This window comes from Bos indicus x Bos taurus, chromosome 19, assembly GCF_003369695.1.
Source record: "Bos indicus x Bos taurus breed Angus x Brahman F1 hybrid chromosome 19, Bos_hybrid_MaternalHap_v2.0, whole genome shotgun sequence".
Classification (NCBI taxonomy): domain Eukaryota; kingdom Metazoa; phylum Chordata; class Mammalia; order Artiodactyla; family Bovidae; genus Bos; species Bos indicus x Bos taurus.
The window spans coordinates 18,690,732-18,707,106 of NC_040094.1; the positions used below are offsets into that span (position 1 = coordinate 18,690,732).

At 45.2% G+C, this 16,375-nt stretch overlaps 1 protein-coding gene and 1 long non-coding RNA gene across 2 annotated transcripts in view; one reads left to right on the forward strand and one right to left on the reverse strand.

Moving 5' to 3' along the window:
• MYO1D (myosin ID) overlaps positions 1–16,375 on the forward strand; it is a 356,856-nt gene that overhangs the window by 307,860 nt on the left and 32,621 nt on the right. The gene's annotated exons all lie outside the window — the stretch shown is intronic.
• Positions 11,899–15,225, reverse strand: LOC113878454. The gene is made up of 3 exons (XR_003506987.1): positions 15,103–15,225; positions 14,527–14,603; positions 11,899–13,392 (listed from the first exon to the last, which is right to left on the reverse strand). It is a non-coding gene; the product is annotated as an uncharacterized LOC113878454 (long non-coding RNA).

Consider the following 16,375-nt stretch of genomic DNA (forward strand, 5'->3'; position numbering starts at 1 on the left):
CAGTAATTATGGAGCTGGGGTGCTCCTCAGCAGAGACGGAGCTTGGAGTGGAGGGATGGTTTCCATGGCAATAGCATCAGCATCTGAATGACTTCCTGTCACAACAAGTTGGTGATTTAATGAGTTCATTACTGAATTCCAAAGAAAAACTAGAGAGTGGATGAGCTACTGTTCAGCCCTCCAAGTGCCTAAATCTATAGCTGGGAGAGCCATTTCTGTCAGCACAGCATCAGAATGAATAACTGCTCAGCGCCCTTATACAGGCAGCCTGCGGGATTCCAAGGTAGGGGAACCCAGGACTGAATCGGCAGCCACGTGGCCTGTGAGGGCCTCAGTGCCTGTTATTCTCGGAGTAGGAAAGCATCATGTGAGTCTCCATGCTAAGCTGGCCCTGTTCAAGCCTGATGAAATTAATGATCACAGGAATCTACCCCAGGATTTCAGATGTATACCCTCAAGTATCCCAAGTCCTTGAGGGGGGAAAAAAAAAAGCCAAGAAAAGAGAACAGACCTTAAATTCTAATTGTATACAAATAGAAGCAAGGGAGGAAAGTATGTCAGCCTACTTGTATTCTATAATACAATATAATGTAGAAAGAGAGACACTTAGCTTGGAACAAAAAAATCATCTGCATAACCTTTAGAAAGCAGGCCTGTCCTTCCTGTGGTCAATTGCATATGATATTTGAGCAGAGAGGTTATGTATTACAGTAAAAATGTATCAGAGTCATTCACAGCTTGCTGTCTTTGCTGGTGGAAATCCACCACCTTGCTGGTAAAGCAGTCAGGCCTTAGTCGGATTGATTAGGAGCAGAAGGGGGGCAGAGGAAGGGCATGGTGGTGATTCTCCAGGAGCAGCAGGTCAGTAGGAGGTGCCGTGGTTTTCCTATCCTGTCAGATCCATTTCCCCATTCAGTAAACATCGGACCCCTCAGAGGGCTCACAGCCTGATAATGGGGGCAGAGTCCATTCAGAGAGCAGCAGAGAGGAGATGCTGCTGTTTGTTGACCACTGGCTGGATGCTGCCCCTGAGCCACGTGCTTTCCGTGAGCTTTTCTCCTTGAGCTTCTCGTAACCCCAAATGGGGCGGGTATTGCTCCCATTTTTCAAATGAGGAAGCTGAGACCCAGAGGAGCTGTGTCCCTCACCAGAGGTGCCCATGGCTGGTCAGCAGCAGAGTCAGGATTTCAGCTCAGTCCTCACTGACTCCTCAGCCCGTGTTCTTACCCACTGTCCACTTTAAAGAGAGGAGTAGACGGGAGGCCATCGTGTGCGGCAGGGAGAGATCCGAGAGGATGGGGTGCTTGCGGGGACCTTGGAACATGGACAGATGGCGCCTTCCGCCCTCCCCTATGTGAAGCAGTGACTCTGCGTTGGTGCTGTAAGGCGCGTGGCCCAGGTCTATGCTCAGTACAAGGAACAGGAAATTTAGAGAAGGAAAAACCATGGAGAACTAAAAACACTCATTTTATTTTCCATCACATATTTTACTGAATCAACTAATAAGATAGAAAATTCGACTAATTTATATTTATATGCATGCCAAGTAGCTTGCTACAATCATGTTCGACTCTCTGCGACCCTATGGACTGTAGCCCACCAGGCGCCTCTGTCCATGGGATTCTCTGGGCAAGAATACTGGAGTGATGGGTTGCCATTCCCTCCTCCAAGGGATCTTCCCGACCCAGGGATCAAACCTGGGTCTCCTATGTCTCCTGCATTGGCAGGCAAGTTCTTTACCTAGTGCCACCATATATATTTAATATATGTATTAAATATCTAATATAGTATTCTAATATATGTGATATATGGAAGGAAGAGGGTGTGTACATGTGTGTACACATATGTACACATGTGTGTGCATATGCCAGTGCTGATTCTTTTCTGTTTTAATAAACAGAAGGAACACCTGGGCTTCCCTGGTGGTCCAGTGGTTAAGACTCCATGCTCCCAATGCAGGGGACCTGGGTTCCATCTCTAGTCAGGGAACTAAGATCCCGCATGCTGTGTGACATGGCTTAAAAAAGAGAAGGAAAAGCTGTTTCCTGACGGGACACCCATGCAGAATGTGTAGTTGGGTCTGCTTTGTCTGTGGGCAAATGTGCTGGCTTTCACACACGACATCTGGCATCTTTTCTCAGGATCCCTGAGAGCTAGTGGCCTTTCTGACTAACCGACAACATACACTGAGGCCAAGAGACAGTGGCTAGCATTTGTTTGGAGTACAACCCTAAGATGCAACCAGTGATGAAAATTTTTACCAACTCAGCCCTCCTTGGGTTTGGAGTTTCCTTTAAAATATGTCACCGTTTCGTTAAGCCATGTGTGTACAATTTAGACAGTGTTCTTTAAAAAAAAAAAGCCAGAGTCATATAAAACTAAGTAAGCCACGGGGGAGGGGACATAAGTATACCTGTGGCTGATTCATGTTGATGTGTGGCAGAAACCAACACAAGATTGTAAAGCAATTATCCTTCAATGAAAAATAATTAAAAAAAAATAAAGATACTACAAACCTTAAAAGAAGAAATTAAGCAAGCCTGTTTTGCTGTAATAGACACAGGAGTCTGTAATCAAGATTTAGCCCGGTTGCCCATAACAACTACAGAGTCCCTGCAGGGCGGCACTTCGTCGGGGGTACAGCGGGGGTGGGGGGTGCCTCTCACCTAGACTGTGACGCAAAGGGCATCCCGGAGTTGTGCAGAGTGGCAGCCCGCATATTCCAGATAATTCTCACCAGACACTCAAATCGGCACATCATGTCTTCTAATCATTGGAGTGGAGCTAAGGGTCCCCGAATCCAGCATCTCCTCGCTCCCCACGGCACCCTCCCCAGTGTGGGTGCCTCCGGGGTAGGGCGCTCACTACCTCTGAGGGTTAGAGGCAGTTTCACACAGGCCTCCCTGGACTCTTCACCAGCTGTGCTTATGTTACGGGGAATATTTAGAAAGGAGTTGTTCCTTCTTGTCCCCAGACTGTGGGCTTTTTTTGAGCATTACCTCCTACGGGGTTTGCAAATGCATTTTTCCCTATGCTGCATGGTGTGAATATCACGCTGGCTTTGCTCTTCAGCTGTCCCTTCCATTAAGTGCACGTGTCTGAACACGCACTTCAGTAAAGTGCTAATAAACCGACAGGGTCACAAGACAGGCCTGCATCCATCCCTCCATCCCTCCATGGGAAGCAGGCGGCGGGCACGTCTGCACGTGTGCACGTGGAAGATAAGGCACGAGGCTGGTCGTGCCAAGCACCCCATCCCCAGAGAAACCGACTTCTTCAGCCCGGAAAACAAGAGAAAAAATCTTTGCTCTCTCCTGGGAGAGACTTTGCTCTACTGCTGGCACAGCAGTAATTCTCTTCAGGCCCAGCGGCCATTGAGCACGTTCACTTCTTACATTTTTGTCACTCTGCTTGGCACTGAGCGTGGAAAGATGAATAAGACACAGCAGACAGATGCCACAGAGCATGGCGAGTGCCACGAGAGACTGTGTACCCAGAGCTGTGGGGGCCACAGCGGACCTGGCAGGAAGGGCAGGCGGTCTTAGAGCCCGTAGGGGATGCTTCCTGGGAGACAAGGGCTCAGGAAACACAGAAGGGGAGGAAAAGAGGAACTAACCAGGTGCAGGCAGGGGGGAGTATTCTAGTGAAAGCAGGATGTGCTGAGCCTGTTTCAGGGGGCACTTAAGAGGTAGCATAGCTGGGGGCAGGGGACGCAGGGTGGCAACTGTCCTGAAAAGGGGTTAAGGGCGGTGTAAAGGGGCCAGAGGTAGGCCAGGACCAAGTCCCACAGTGATCCAAATGCCAGGCAGATAATAACAGTGGTCACATGTAGGGTATCTACAGTCCCAGTGCCAGGGACTGTGCTGAGGTTTTCCGTGCATGTTCTCTCATCCACCTACACCTTCTCATGGAACTGAGACTGGACCCAAGTGAGTGAGTGGACTGTCTGTCTACTGGTCTATCGTGTATCTATGATAGAATTCACATGTCATAAACTTTACTCATTTAAAGCAGGTAATTCAATGGTTTTTAGTATATTCAGAGTTGTGTGACCATTACCACAATCCACTTAGAACATTTTTATCACCCCACGTAGAAATATCAGGACTTCCCTGGTGGTCCAGTGGTTAAGAATCTGCCTGCCAATGCAGCAGGCACGGGTTCAATCCCCGGTCCAGGAAGATCCCACATGCCGCCGGGCGCCTAAGCCTGCGCGCCACAACTACGAAGCCCAAGTTCTGCAGCCTGTGCTCCACAGGAGAAGCCACTGCAATGAAGCACCTCCAACGGCAGCTAGAGGGTAGCCCTCAGCCGCCGCGACTGGAGGAAGCCCGTGCACAGCAGTGAAGGAAGACTCGGTGCAGCGAAAAATAAACACCTACATAATTAAAAAAAAATAGAAATCCCATACCCATTGGCAGTCACCCATCCCCCATTCCCTCTAGACCCCTACCCCAACCAACCATTAATCCATTTCCTATCACTATAGATTTGTCTACCCTAGACATTTCATATAATGGAATCATACAATACCTGGTCCTTTGTGACTGGCTTCTTCCGCTTAGGGTAGTGTTTTCAAGGGTCATCTATATTATAGCAATGTCTCATATTCCTTATTCCTTTTTATTGCCAAATAATATTCCATTATATGGATAGCCTGCACTTTATGTATCCGTTTGTCAGTGGAAGAACATCTGAGTTGTTTCCACTTGGGGGATATTATGACTAATGAATAACCCACCAACAGTGCATGAAGGTTCCAGTTTCTCTGTTCCCTAGCCAGGACTTGTTACTATCTGTCTTTTTTATTGTCACCATCCTAGCTAGTATGAAGTGGTGTTTCACTGTGTTTAGTTTGTATTTCCTAAGTGACTAATGATGGAGAGCATCTTTTTGTGTATTTTTTGGTCAGTTTTATATCTTCCTTCAAGAAATGTCTATTGCCCATTTAACAACTGTTATTTGTCTTTTTATTATCGAGTCCTAAGAACTCTTTGTATATTCTAGATAGAAGTTTCTTATCATTTATGTTATTTTCTCTGTGTGTTGTCTTTTCTCTTTCTTGATGGTATCCTTTGAAGCACAAAAGTTTTTAATCTTGAAGTCCAATTTACCTATTTTTCCTTTGTTTCCTCTGCTTTTGCTTTAGAGACTATATTTTTAACCAGTACATCATTTGAACTTGATCCTGGAAGCTATGGGTAGTCACTGAAAAGCTTCAAGTTGTATAATAACTTAGGATTTTTTTTTTAAATCAAACTAATGCATGAGTAGGCTGATAATGGCTCCCAAAGATATGTCCATATCCTAATAGTACTCAGAATCAGTGAATGTTACTTATTTGGAATAAAGGGTCTTTGCAGATATAATTGAGCTTCCCTGGTGGCTCAGAGGGTAAAGCGTCTGCCTGCAATGCAGGAGACCTGGGTTCAATCCCTGGGTCAGGAAGATCCCCTGGAGAAGGAAATGGCAACCCACTCCAGTACTCTTGCCTGGAAAATCCCATGGACAGAGAAGCCTGGTAGACTATAGTCCATGGGATCACAAAGAGTCAGACACGACTGAAGTTAAGGATCTTCAAACTGGGAGATTATCCTAGATTATCCAGGTAGGTCCTAAGTGCTACAAGTGTGCTTATAAGAGAAAGGCAGAGGGAGATTTGACACTCACAGAGACAGTGATGTGAAGACAGAGAGAGAGACTGGCATAGTGCAGAAATGATGGCAGCTCCCAGAAGCTAGAAGAGGCGAAGAACCCTTGAATCTGTGAAGGAACATGGCCTTAGAAACATCTTGATTTCAGACTTCTGGCCTCCAGAATTAGGAGAGAGTAAATTTCTGTTTGAAGCCACCAGTTCAGTTCAGTTGCTCAGTCATGTCCGACTCTTTGCGACCCCATGAACCGCAGCACACCAGGCCTCCCTGTCCATCACCAACTCCCAGAGTTCACTCAGACTCATGTCCATCGAGTCAGTGATGCCATCCAGCCATCTCATCCTCTGTCGTCCCCTTCTCCTCCTGCCCTCAATCTTTCCCAACATCAGGGTCTTTTGAAATGAGTCAGCTCTTCGCATCAAGTAGCCAAAATATTGGAGTTTCAGCTTCAACATCAGTCCCTCCAATGAACACCCAGGACTGATCTCCTTTAGAATGGACTGGTTGGATCTTTTTGCAGTCCAAGGGACTCTCAAGAGTCTTCTCCAACACCACAGTGCAAAAGCATCAATTCTTCTGCACTCAGCTTTCTTTATAGTCCAACTCTCACATCCATACATGACCATTAGAAAAACCATAGCCTTGACTAGACGGACCTTTGTTGACAAAGTAATGTCTCTGTTTTTTAACATGCTGTCTAGGTTGGTCATAACTTTCCTTCCAAGGAGTAAGCGTCTTTTAATTTAAGCCACCAAGACTGTGGTAATTTGTTACAGCAACGACAAGAACCTGATACAGTCTTGTTTTTTAAAAGTCAAATAGTGGGGAATTCCCCAGGAGTCCAGTGGTTAAGACTTGGGCTCTCACTGCTGGGGCCTGGGTTCAGTCCCTGGTCGGGGAATTAAGATCCTATAAGCTGCACAGTGTGCTCCCTGCCCCGCACCCCCCCCCACCCCCTGCCAAAAAACAGTGGAAGGGTTTAAAATGAAAAGATACATAAACAACAGGCTCATGCTGCCATTTTTAAAAATTTATCAGGTTTAGACATTTTCTGTTAACCTTTGATTCTAAGAGATGATGGTTTATTTAGCTGTCTTTGGTCACTGCCTCCCAAGTATTATTAGTTTTTGTGTTTTTTTTTTTCATTATCTTTAGTTTACTTTTAGTTACTTTTTACAACTCAAGATACTGCATTGTCAAATGTAAGATGTGCCATTATTGTCTGTTCCACCAAAGAAAACAACATTGCCAATTATACTTATAAGGTATTCTCAAGAGTAAGGTGTATCCCAGTTTCAAATATATTAGAACTTTTCTGGGGGTCCAGTGGTTAAGAATCTGCTTGCCCACTCAGGGGCCATGGGTTTTGATCACTGGTCCAGGAAGACTCCACATGCTGAGGGGTTACTGAGCCCACTCACCACTACTAAAGGACGCACACCCCGGACCTCAAGAGAAGCCACCACAACGAGGAGCCCAGGCACCTCCGCTAGAGAGTAGCCCCCACTCACCACCGCAGGGAAAGCCTGCAAGTAGCCGTGAAGACCCAGCACAGTCCAGAAATAAATGATTAATTAAAAGTATATAAAAATATATTAATGGTTGAAAGATGTGAGCTTTTAGAATCTGTGAAATACAAAAATATGTAAGAATCACTTTTTCATGCTCCATAAATTTCAGACCCATCTCTTCACACCACTACGTGGAATGAAGATGAAGACAGTGTCTTGCTTGAACTTCTGGCACCTAGAACTTTACTTTACATTGTTTCACACTTTGCTGATTGACCCTAAAGCTGAAAACCAATAACTGCTCTTTATATGACTATAACTTTATAAACATTGTTTCCTTCAGAGCCAAGCAGTATACCAGGATACATTTTCCTTCCCTGTGGATTCACTTCTTTCTCTAGGATCCCTTTGCTTCTTGATGATCAATCCTTGCTTCAGACTGTTCATCTCTTATCCCCTGATCTAGATGAAGAATACATCCTCACATCTTAGAAAAAGAGTCAAGATTTCAACGTGGAAGGTTTTGAATAACATAAAGTTAAATGACTGTGACATGGATCACATAAGACCAAATTAAACACTTGAAAATCTAAAATTCTTTAGGTATGGTCAATAGGGTTGTCTTAGGGCACTTAGGGCACTGGGAGGAAACAAGTCTGATGAAGTTACACTCTTAAGCATTTCTCCATTCCTTGGGTAAATCAAGTAAGACAGAACAGAGGAACATCTTTCATGAAACCACACATTTCTGGGTCAAAGGTGGCCTTTCAACTCCAAAAATAGAATTCTTCCCAACCTCCACTTCCTGCTGACAAGAAGTGTGAACGCTTCGATTTCTAACTGTGAAAGGATGCGATTCATCAGACTTTTTTTTTCAAGCCACCAAAATGAAATCCTGGGTAATGAAGCTTAAAAAAGAAGTCAGTAACAATTGTTGGAATATTGCCGGTGTTTAAGGCTGTCAAGATCCCCTGGAGGAGGGCATGGTGACCCGCTCCAGTGTTCTTGCCTGGAGAATCCCCATGGACAGAAGAGCCTGATGGGCCACAGTCCAGGGGGTCACAAAGAGTCGAACACGACTGAGCAACTAAACACACAGAACAAAGGTTTTCAAGTGGAAAATTCTACAGATCAGACCCAGGTCTGATTCCAAGAAATAATTCAAACTTTAAAATGAAATATATACTGCATAATAATGTTTTCTTATTCATGCTATCTTTTTTTCCAACTTAAAGCTAATTCTGAGAAACTAATAAATTGGCATTGCCTTTAGAATCATCCATTTGAAAATCTGGGAAATTAAGCCAGGACGTAAGATTCATCACTCACTTAACCCTAACAGCCATATTTATGGTTCATTTTAATATCTAAACCAATAAGCATTCACTCACTTTATCCAGCTGTAATAATAAAAGTCAATTTGGAGTTTTAAATGACCTGATACAATAGGATCTTCGTTTGTTGTGCTCATCAAGATTGTGATTTCATGCTGGTTTCCTTTTTTCCAGACCTAGAAAATAACAGAATCAGAGTCTGTGGCTGGGAAACTTGTAATCTGCTCTCCTCTCTCTTACCATCCTCTGTCTCTCGTCTCTCCTGTCTTTAAGGACACACACTCTTCGCAGGAACAGGGTGATTCATAAGAAATTGGCCTTCTCCCTCTTGTTGCTACAGACTTGTTTCTGCAGGGAACACACCTGTGGATTCTCAAAGATTTTATTTAAATGTTACTGGGTTTCCTGTAAATATTATATTGTTTCTCTTTCTTCCAAAAGGTTGAACTCTGTTTCAAAAGTATGTTTTTCAGTTATCTGCTTGATTGCTTCATTATTTAATACATGCCTTGCAACAAATGCTCCCTGCTAGGTCATTAACTGAAAATTTAATCAGCAATTATACTTAAGTGAGCCAGAGATGCTGTGTTTTCAGTTTTGTGCATTAAGGTGACGTTTTCGTGTAAGCTAAGCGTTTCATCTCATTTTCCCAAAGCACACCGTTCTCTTCTAACTCTGCTTATGCTTCTGGTACTGTTCTAACTCCAGATTGAATTGAGACAGAAAATAACCTTTAATGGAAATAGCATACATGTCTGACTAGGTGGGAAACTCCCTTTATATATAATATTCTCAGGCCAGCACTCGAGTGGCCACTGGATACAGCTGTACAGACTTATCCAAATGATTTTCATTTTTCTGGAGAACAAAACGTTTGTGTGTTAACTTTCCCTTCTCCGTTCATAGCTGGACACACAGATTGGCAAGGATACCACCTGTTGCTCCCTGCTGACTGAAGCACAGCAGCTGAGGGGCTGTGAGTTAACTATATTTTGCTCACTCAGTTCTTGGGGCCCTTCCACTGGTTCAGCCACACCAAAACATATGCCCATATCGACGGGGGGTTAAGAGGAGAGAGTGGAGGGATTTATTCAGTGATGGAAACACATCCCAGAGATGAGTTAATCTTAGCCCTAGCATTTGTCATGGGAGCAGAAACTGCCCCCACACACACCCTCTTCAGCTGTTTTTTCACTTCACCCTTTGCAACAGATGATTATAGAACTCATTCACAATCTTCTAGATATCCTCCCAGTTCAGGATTTAAACTTTCCATAGAAAGCACTCTTCCCTTGAGAAATAGAATCTTCATGGTCTACATCTACCCTCCTATTTGGACATGAATTTGAGCAAACTGTGGAAGGTAGTGGAGGACAGAGGAGCGTGGCGTGCTGCAGTCCACGGGGTCATGAAGAGTCAGACATGACTTAGTGATTGAACAACAATCACCACCACCCTCCTATTACATGCTCAGGGATGTCCCTCTCTAAAAAATAACTGGTTTTTCCTAATTATGAAAGTAATTATCGCATGTACATGGGTAATTTTTTAAAAATAAATATATAGAAAAGTCTGAAGAAGAACATTAAAACCACCAGTGATTTTGCCATGCAGAAATAACTACTGTTGCTATTTTAGTATCTATGAAGTTGTGATGGAAAGCAACCTTCATAATTTGGTTTTCTCATTTAATATACGATGAGCCATTTTCTAGTAACACAAAACTTCAGTCCTTTTAAGGCTGTTTTTATTGGCATTTTGGTAGTTTTCAAGATTTTTTATTGTACTTTGTGATGAGTATCCCACAATAGAAACATGTTGGCATTTCAGATTATTTCCTTAGGACTGTCTTGGAATATGGAAGGGGGTGATGAGGAAAGAGTATATTCTAGCACAGGGATAAGCAAGTGAAAGCTAGGGACACTGAGCAGGACTACAGAAGATCTGGAAATAGTTGAGTAGGGCTAGAACCCAGGGAGCTCGGGAGCGAGTGAGGAGCCAGAACAGGAGAGGTAAGCAGATCAGAGAGACACCGGAAACAGTTTGAACTTGTCCCTGAGGGTAATGAGGACTCAAGGAGAGCTTCAAGCCAGAGATCATATTTGTAACTTACATGTTTATATCTGTGTAGGATCATTCATCTGGAGGGGAGGCAGGGAGATGGAAAGGAAGCTGTCACAGTGATTTGGGTGAGATGCTATGAAAGTGTGGACAGTGGAGTGGAAATAAGGGTGAAAGAGGCAGATTTGAAAGAAATTAAAAGGTAAAGATGCAGGACGTGGTGATGGATGGCTGCGGCATGAGAGTGAGTATGGAGTCTGGGAGCGTCTACAGGCTTCTCAGGTGGGTGGGTGTACAGTAAACCAGCTGCCACCCATCCAAGGGGAGATGGCCTGTAGGAAGCTGAATCTAAGGCTTGGGGTTCACATGGGCTAGAGGTGTAGATCTGGGGGCTATCAGCATATAGAAATGAAGCCATATGGATGGAGGAAGAGAGGAGAGGTGGGAACAAGGAGAAGGTTACAGAGCAGGAAGACAAGGGACTTCCCCATGGTCCAGTAGCTAAGACTCCTCACTCCCAGTGCTAGGAGCCTGGATTCAATCGCTGGTCAGGGAAGTAGATCCCACATGCCGAAACTAAGAGTTCACATGCTGCAACTAAGACCCAGCACAACCAAATAAATAAATATTAGGGGGAAAAAAAGAACAGGAAGATGAGAACATGCTGTACCGCAGAGGCCATGTGAGACAGTGTTCGAAAGCCACCACGTCAGGCACTTCAGGGATGTTGAGAGACAGGAACAAAGGTAGAAAACCAGCTATTGACTGAATTCATTGACCTGGCCTGGAAAACCCGAGGAAGCAAGGTGCCATCATGAAGGCCAGTTTCTTAAAGAGGATCTCTCGTTCATTTAGTGAAAGTTGTTCAGTCGTGTCTGATTCTTTGCCACCCCATGGACTGTAGTCCATGGAATTCTCCAGGCCAGAATACTGGAGTGGATAGCCTCTCCTTTCTCCAGGGGATCTTCCCAACCCAGGAATTGAACTGGGGTCTCCTGCACTGCAGGCAGATTCTTTACCAACTGAGCTACCATTTAGTGCCACCATGCAAAAATATCCTTAATGTGGATAAAGGTACAGAATTATTTTACCCCCAACAATGGGAGCAGAGGGTCTCAGCCCTGCTGTGGCAGAATGGACTCACCAGCTTCTACATACTCTAAGGTGCACATAGAATTTTTAGTGAGACCACCTACCCCATGGAGCTTCCCTCATAGTTCAGTCGGTAAAGAATCTGCCTGCAGTGCAGGAGACCCAGGTTCGATTCCTGGGTCAGGAAGATCCCCTGGAGAAGGAAATGGCAAACCACTCCAGTATTCTTGCCTGGAAAATCCCATGGACAGAGGAGCCTGGCAGGCTACAGTTTATGGGGTCTCAGGAGTCAGACACAACTTAGCAACTAAACGACCAACCGCTACTCTACCCCGTACTGTTTTTCTTGGACTTTGAATATTCGCCCATCTATGCTTCTTAGATTAATCCAAATTCCCTACCATGGGTGCCTCTTTTAAGGCCATAGGTCACCACCATACTGTTCCATCTGCTACAAACACTCTTAATTTCTAAATTTGTCACTGAGTAGGCCCTATTAGTAGCAGATATAAACTTGTGTTGGGACTTCTTGGCGGTCCAGTGGTTAAGACTCTGTGCTTCCACTGCAGGGATCATGGGTTTGATCCCTGGTTGGGGAACTAAGATCCCACATGCTGCACAGTGCAACCAAAAAATTAGTTAATTAAAATAGATTTTAAAAATAATAAACTTGTGTAGAGGTTACAGAGAAGACAGATCTTGTCTGGTTGAAAGAAAAAAGATGGAGATCAGAAAGGGGTTCCAAGAAAGATTCACATTTTTATCATTCCTTGTCTCTGACACTTGTTTCCAAGAACTGCCTTCTCCAGGCTTAAGCCGGAACTTGTCCGTGGAACTCTCAGCAACCATAATGGAGCCAGGGATGGTGCAGGGCAGGGCTTTGAGAGTCTTCTTACCCTACAGGAGCACGATGGATTAAATACCACGCCACAGCAGATCGGTTCTTTGGTGATGATGTTTTGCAGCCACATAATGGTATGGCCATTAAGAGCAAATGTAAGCTTTCCATCTAGTGACCTTGAAGATAGTAAAAGGTTGTGATTCCTGATGCTGCTGTTGAAACATGAATTTTTCCTGTTCAGTAAGTGAACAGCATGGAAAATAATAAGTGGTAGTTAATATTCTAGTTGAAATGTTGTCCCAGTCATTCTTGTCCACCTTTCAGCATTATTTCCTGTGTATATTTTGAATCCCTTTCCCCATGCTGGTCATGCTCGTCAGGTGTTAGAATGATCTAGCCAGACCCTCATTGAATGCGTCTCCTGGTATTCATCATGGTGCATGCACGTGGCCTTTTTGTTTGATTAATACAGAAGGTTGTTAGTGCTGAGCCAGGTTTAGAAAACTGGGATTGATATCTCCAAATGGTGAGCTCATCTCATGTGTTTCAGGAGAAGCAATGACCTTTGTAGAATCTTTTTCCAACATTCTTACTTGCCCTTCATCAAGGTTTATTTAGTATGTCTGGGTAAGCTTGCTCTATAGATCAGAACTCTTTCAGATGAAGCAGCTGTTTTAAACCCAAAATCGAATATCCTGAAAAGAACTCACAGAGTTGTAGGACCCTGGGTGCTTAAGCACTTGAAGCAAGACCCTTTTTCTTCCCCATAATGAGACTCTTGCTCTCCTCCCCAGAGTCTCTGTGCGTTGGCCTCATTCTGTCTTACTACAGGCTTCTTCCACACAGAGGACATCATGGCCATGGGCAGTGGCAGGCTTGTATTGTGCCAGCGTAGCAACCTAAAAGGAAGGGAAAATCTTTCCTACTTCAAAATCTGTGGAAACCAAGGAACGCCTCTGATTGGTCCACCCTGAATCACATGACCTCTGCCCAGGCTCCAGCCCTGAGGCTGGAGTGTGTGGTCCTGTCATGGGCAACTCTGCCTGTGGCTGCTGTTGGGGTGAATCAGTTCTCTAGAAGGAGGCAGACAAAAATCAATGTTGGCTGTACTTAATATCAAGATGTTCTTTTCTCTTGAATAATGTGTCTCATTGTTGTCCCAGAGTATCCTGATGAGTCATAATGAAATTAGTATATTCTTGGAATTAAGCTAACAGTCTGTATTTTTTTCTACCCCTCAGAGTGTAAGTTTTTATATTTCCTTATGCTGTATATTGTATGTTGAGGCACAACCACTGTAGCTTTAAGAGTGCTTTCACATACATTATCTCGTTCAATTGTTTAAACAAGCCAAGCCATTGGTAATTACGTTAAATCTCCTTTGCAGATGGACACAAAGACTGAAACCCCAAGATCACAGAGGCATAGAACTCAGGGCTTGATGAGCACAGGTCTTCTGGGCCCTTTGCTAGTTCCTCCTGGGTTCAGTGCCTTAAGACATCTGTCACCTGTGTCTTTGCTTGGCTCTTTTTTTTTTTTTGGTTTACTTGGCTGTGCTGGGTCTTAGTTGCAGCATGCACACTCTTAATTGCAGCATGTGGGATCTAGTTCTCTGACCACGGACTGAACCTGGGCCCCCTCCGCTGGCAGCACAGAGTCTTACCCACTGGAAGTGAAAGTGAAAATGGAAGCGTTAGTCCTTAGTCATGTTGGACTCTTTACGACCCTATGGACCATAATGGCCCACCAGGCTCCTCTATGCATGGGATTCTCCAGGCAAGAATACTGGAGTGGGTTGTCATTTCCTCCTCCAGGGGAGCTTCCCAACCCAAGGATTGAAGCCAGGTCTCCCGCATTGCAGGCCAGTTCTTTACTGTCCGAGCTACCAGGGAAGTCCCTGGTTTGGCTCTTCTTATTTGTATTTGTTTCTCCCCGGAGAATAGAAACTGTGCTATCTACAGCTGGCCCTTGAACAACACAGGGCTGGGGTACAACGCTCCACACAGTCAAAAATCCAGGTGGGTGTAACTTACAGTCGGCCTTCCATATACTTTGTTCCTCTGTATCCACGATTCATCCAGTCTCAGATGGTATAGTCCTGCCATATTTTCTATGGAAAATAATCCATGTATAAGTGGACCTGCACAGTTCAAACTCATGTTGTTCAAGGGTCCACTGTTCTTCCCCTGCAAACCTATATGCAACCTCCTCTAATGCTGTGGACACTGTGCATGCTAAGTAAGTGGCGCTGAGTCAAGGGTTTAACATATTATCGTTCAAGTGTCAGTATAGCTGGGAGCCTGGGGCTGTGGGACCAGTCACAGTGAGGGGACTGGTTCCCACGCCTGTTGAGCCTTGGGAAGTCTGCACAGGGCTTCCTCCACGGCCTGGAGCAGCTCTCTCACAGGAGAGCTTCTGGCATCGCTACCCAGGCCATGGAGAGAGTGGCCTTCTCTCACCTCCCACACCCCTTTGTCTTCCCTAGGAGGGACCACAGAAACGCCTTAACCTCCTAAGCCAGAAGCTGTTCCTTAAGCTGAATGGCAGCCACCCACCCTACCCCGAATGCCACAGCAGCCCAAAGATCCCGCCCACCCAAAGGAGCTCACCCATCACCCGGGCTGGTCGCATCCACATAGCACACCCAGTGGTCGATGCCCCGTAGTCCTCTTTTTAAAACTGAATCACCCATTCAGCTCAGTGCCCTGTGATGACCTAGGGGGCAGGATGGGGGTGGGGTGGGAGGGAGGCTTGAGAGAGAGGGGATGCAGGTGCACACGTGGCTGGCTCACTCTGTTGTGCAGTAGGATACATTATAAAGCAGTTATACTCCAGTAAAATAAAGTGATAAATAAATCACTCACCTAGGAGGATAATACATCCCTAGGGAAGAGTTTGGGGACAGAACAGAAAAAGGGTCAGGCCTGCCTTTTCCCCTTATTCTTCCTGAGGAAGCACCTTCTCAGAGCTGCAAGCAGGACCTTCCTTTTCCTTGTTCTGGGGGGCATGTTCCTCTCCCTTCTGTCCAGGATGCTTGCACCTCAAAGGGAAGCCTCCCCTCACTGCCTTTGGCTTCCCCTCTTGTCTCCATCGTGCATCTGTGATGCCCTCCCGACCCTCCCTGACTAAGCTGGGGGAGATGATCTCACACTTTTTTTCAGCTGGCAGCTGCCTGTTCCAGTTTGCAGTGAATTAACTCTAGAGTCAGTGTAACACCGCAAAGCTAGATACAAGCAGTTGCTCATTCAAATCCAGGAGAGAGGTGTGTGTGTGTGTGTTCAGAATTCTGATACAGGCTCCATGTAGTGAATACTGTGAAATGCTTGTTGTTCTCTCTACTGGCCCCACCCTATAATGCTTGTTGGAAGAGTCAGAAGTCTCATCAAATGGCTTAGAAGCTAAAACTGTAGCTTAGCTTCTCCCTGCTGCTTTAATAAATAACCACAGACTTGGTGGCTTAAACAGCAGAAATGCGTTTTCCCAAGTGCTGCAGACCAGCAGTGTAAAATTAGTATCACTGATACAATTCTGACCCAAACTCAGAGGGTCAGCAGGATTGTGCTCCTCCCAGAGACTCTAAGGAAAAATCCGCTCCTTGCCTCCTCCAGCTCCTGGGGCTGCCAGCATCCCTTGGTTTGTGGCCACATCATTCCAGTCTCTGGGGTTTCCCAGGTGGTGCTAGCAGTAAAGAACCCACCTGCTAATGAAGGAGATGCAAGAGACACAGGTTCAATCTCTGGGTCAGGAAGATCCCCTGAAGGAGGAAATGGCAACCCACTCCACTTTCTTGCTGGGACAACCCCATGGACAAAGAGGAGCCTGGCAGACTATAGTCCACAGGGTCGCAAAGAGTCTGACATGGCTGACCATCTGAGCACATTC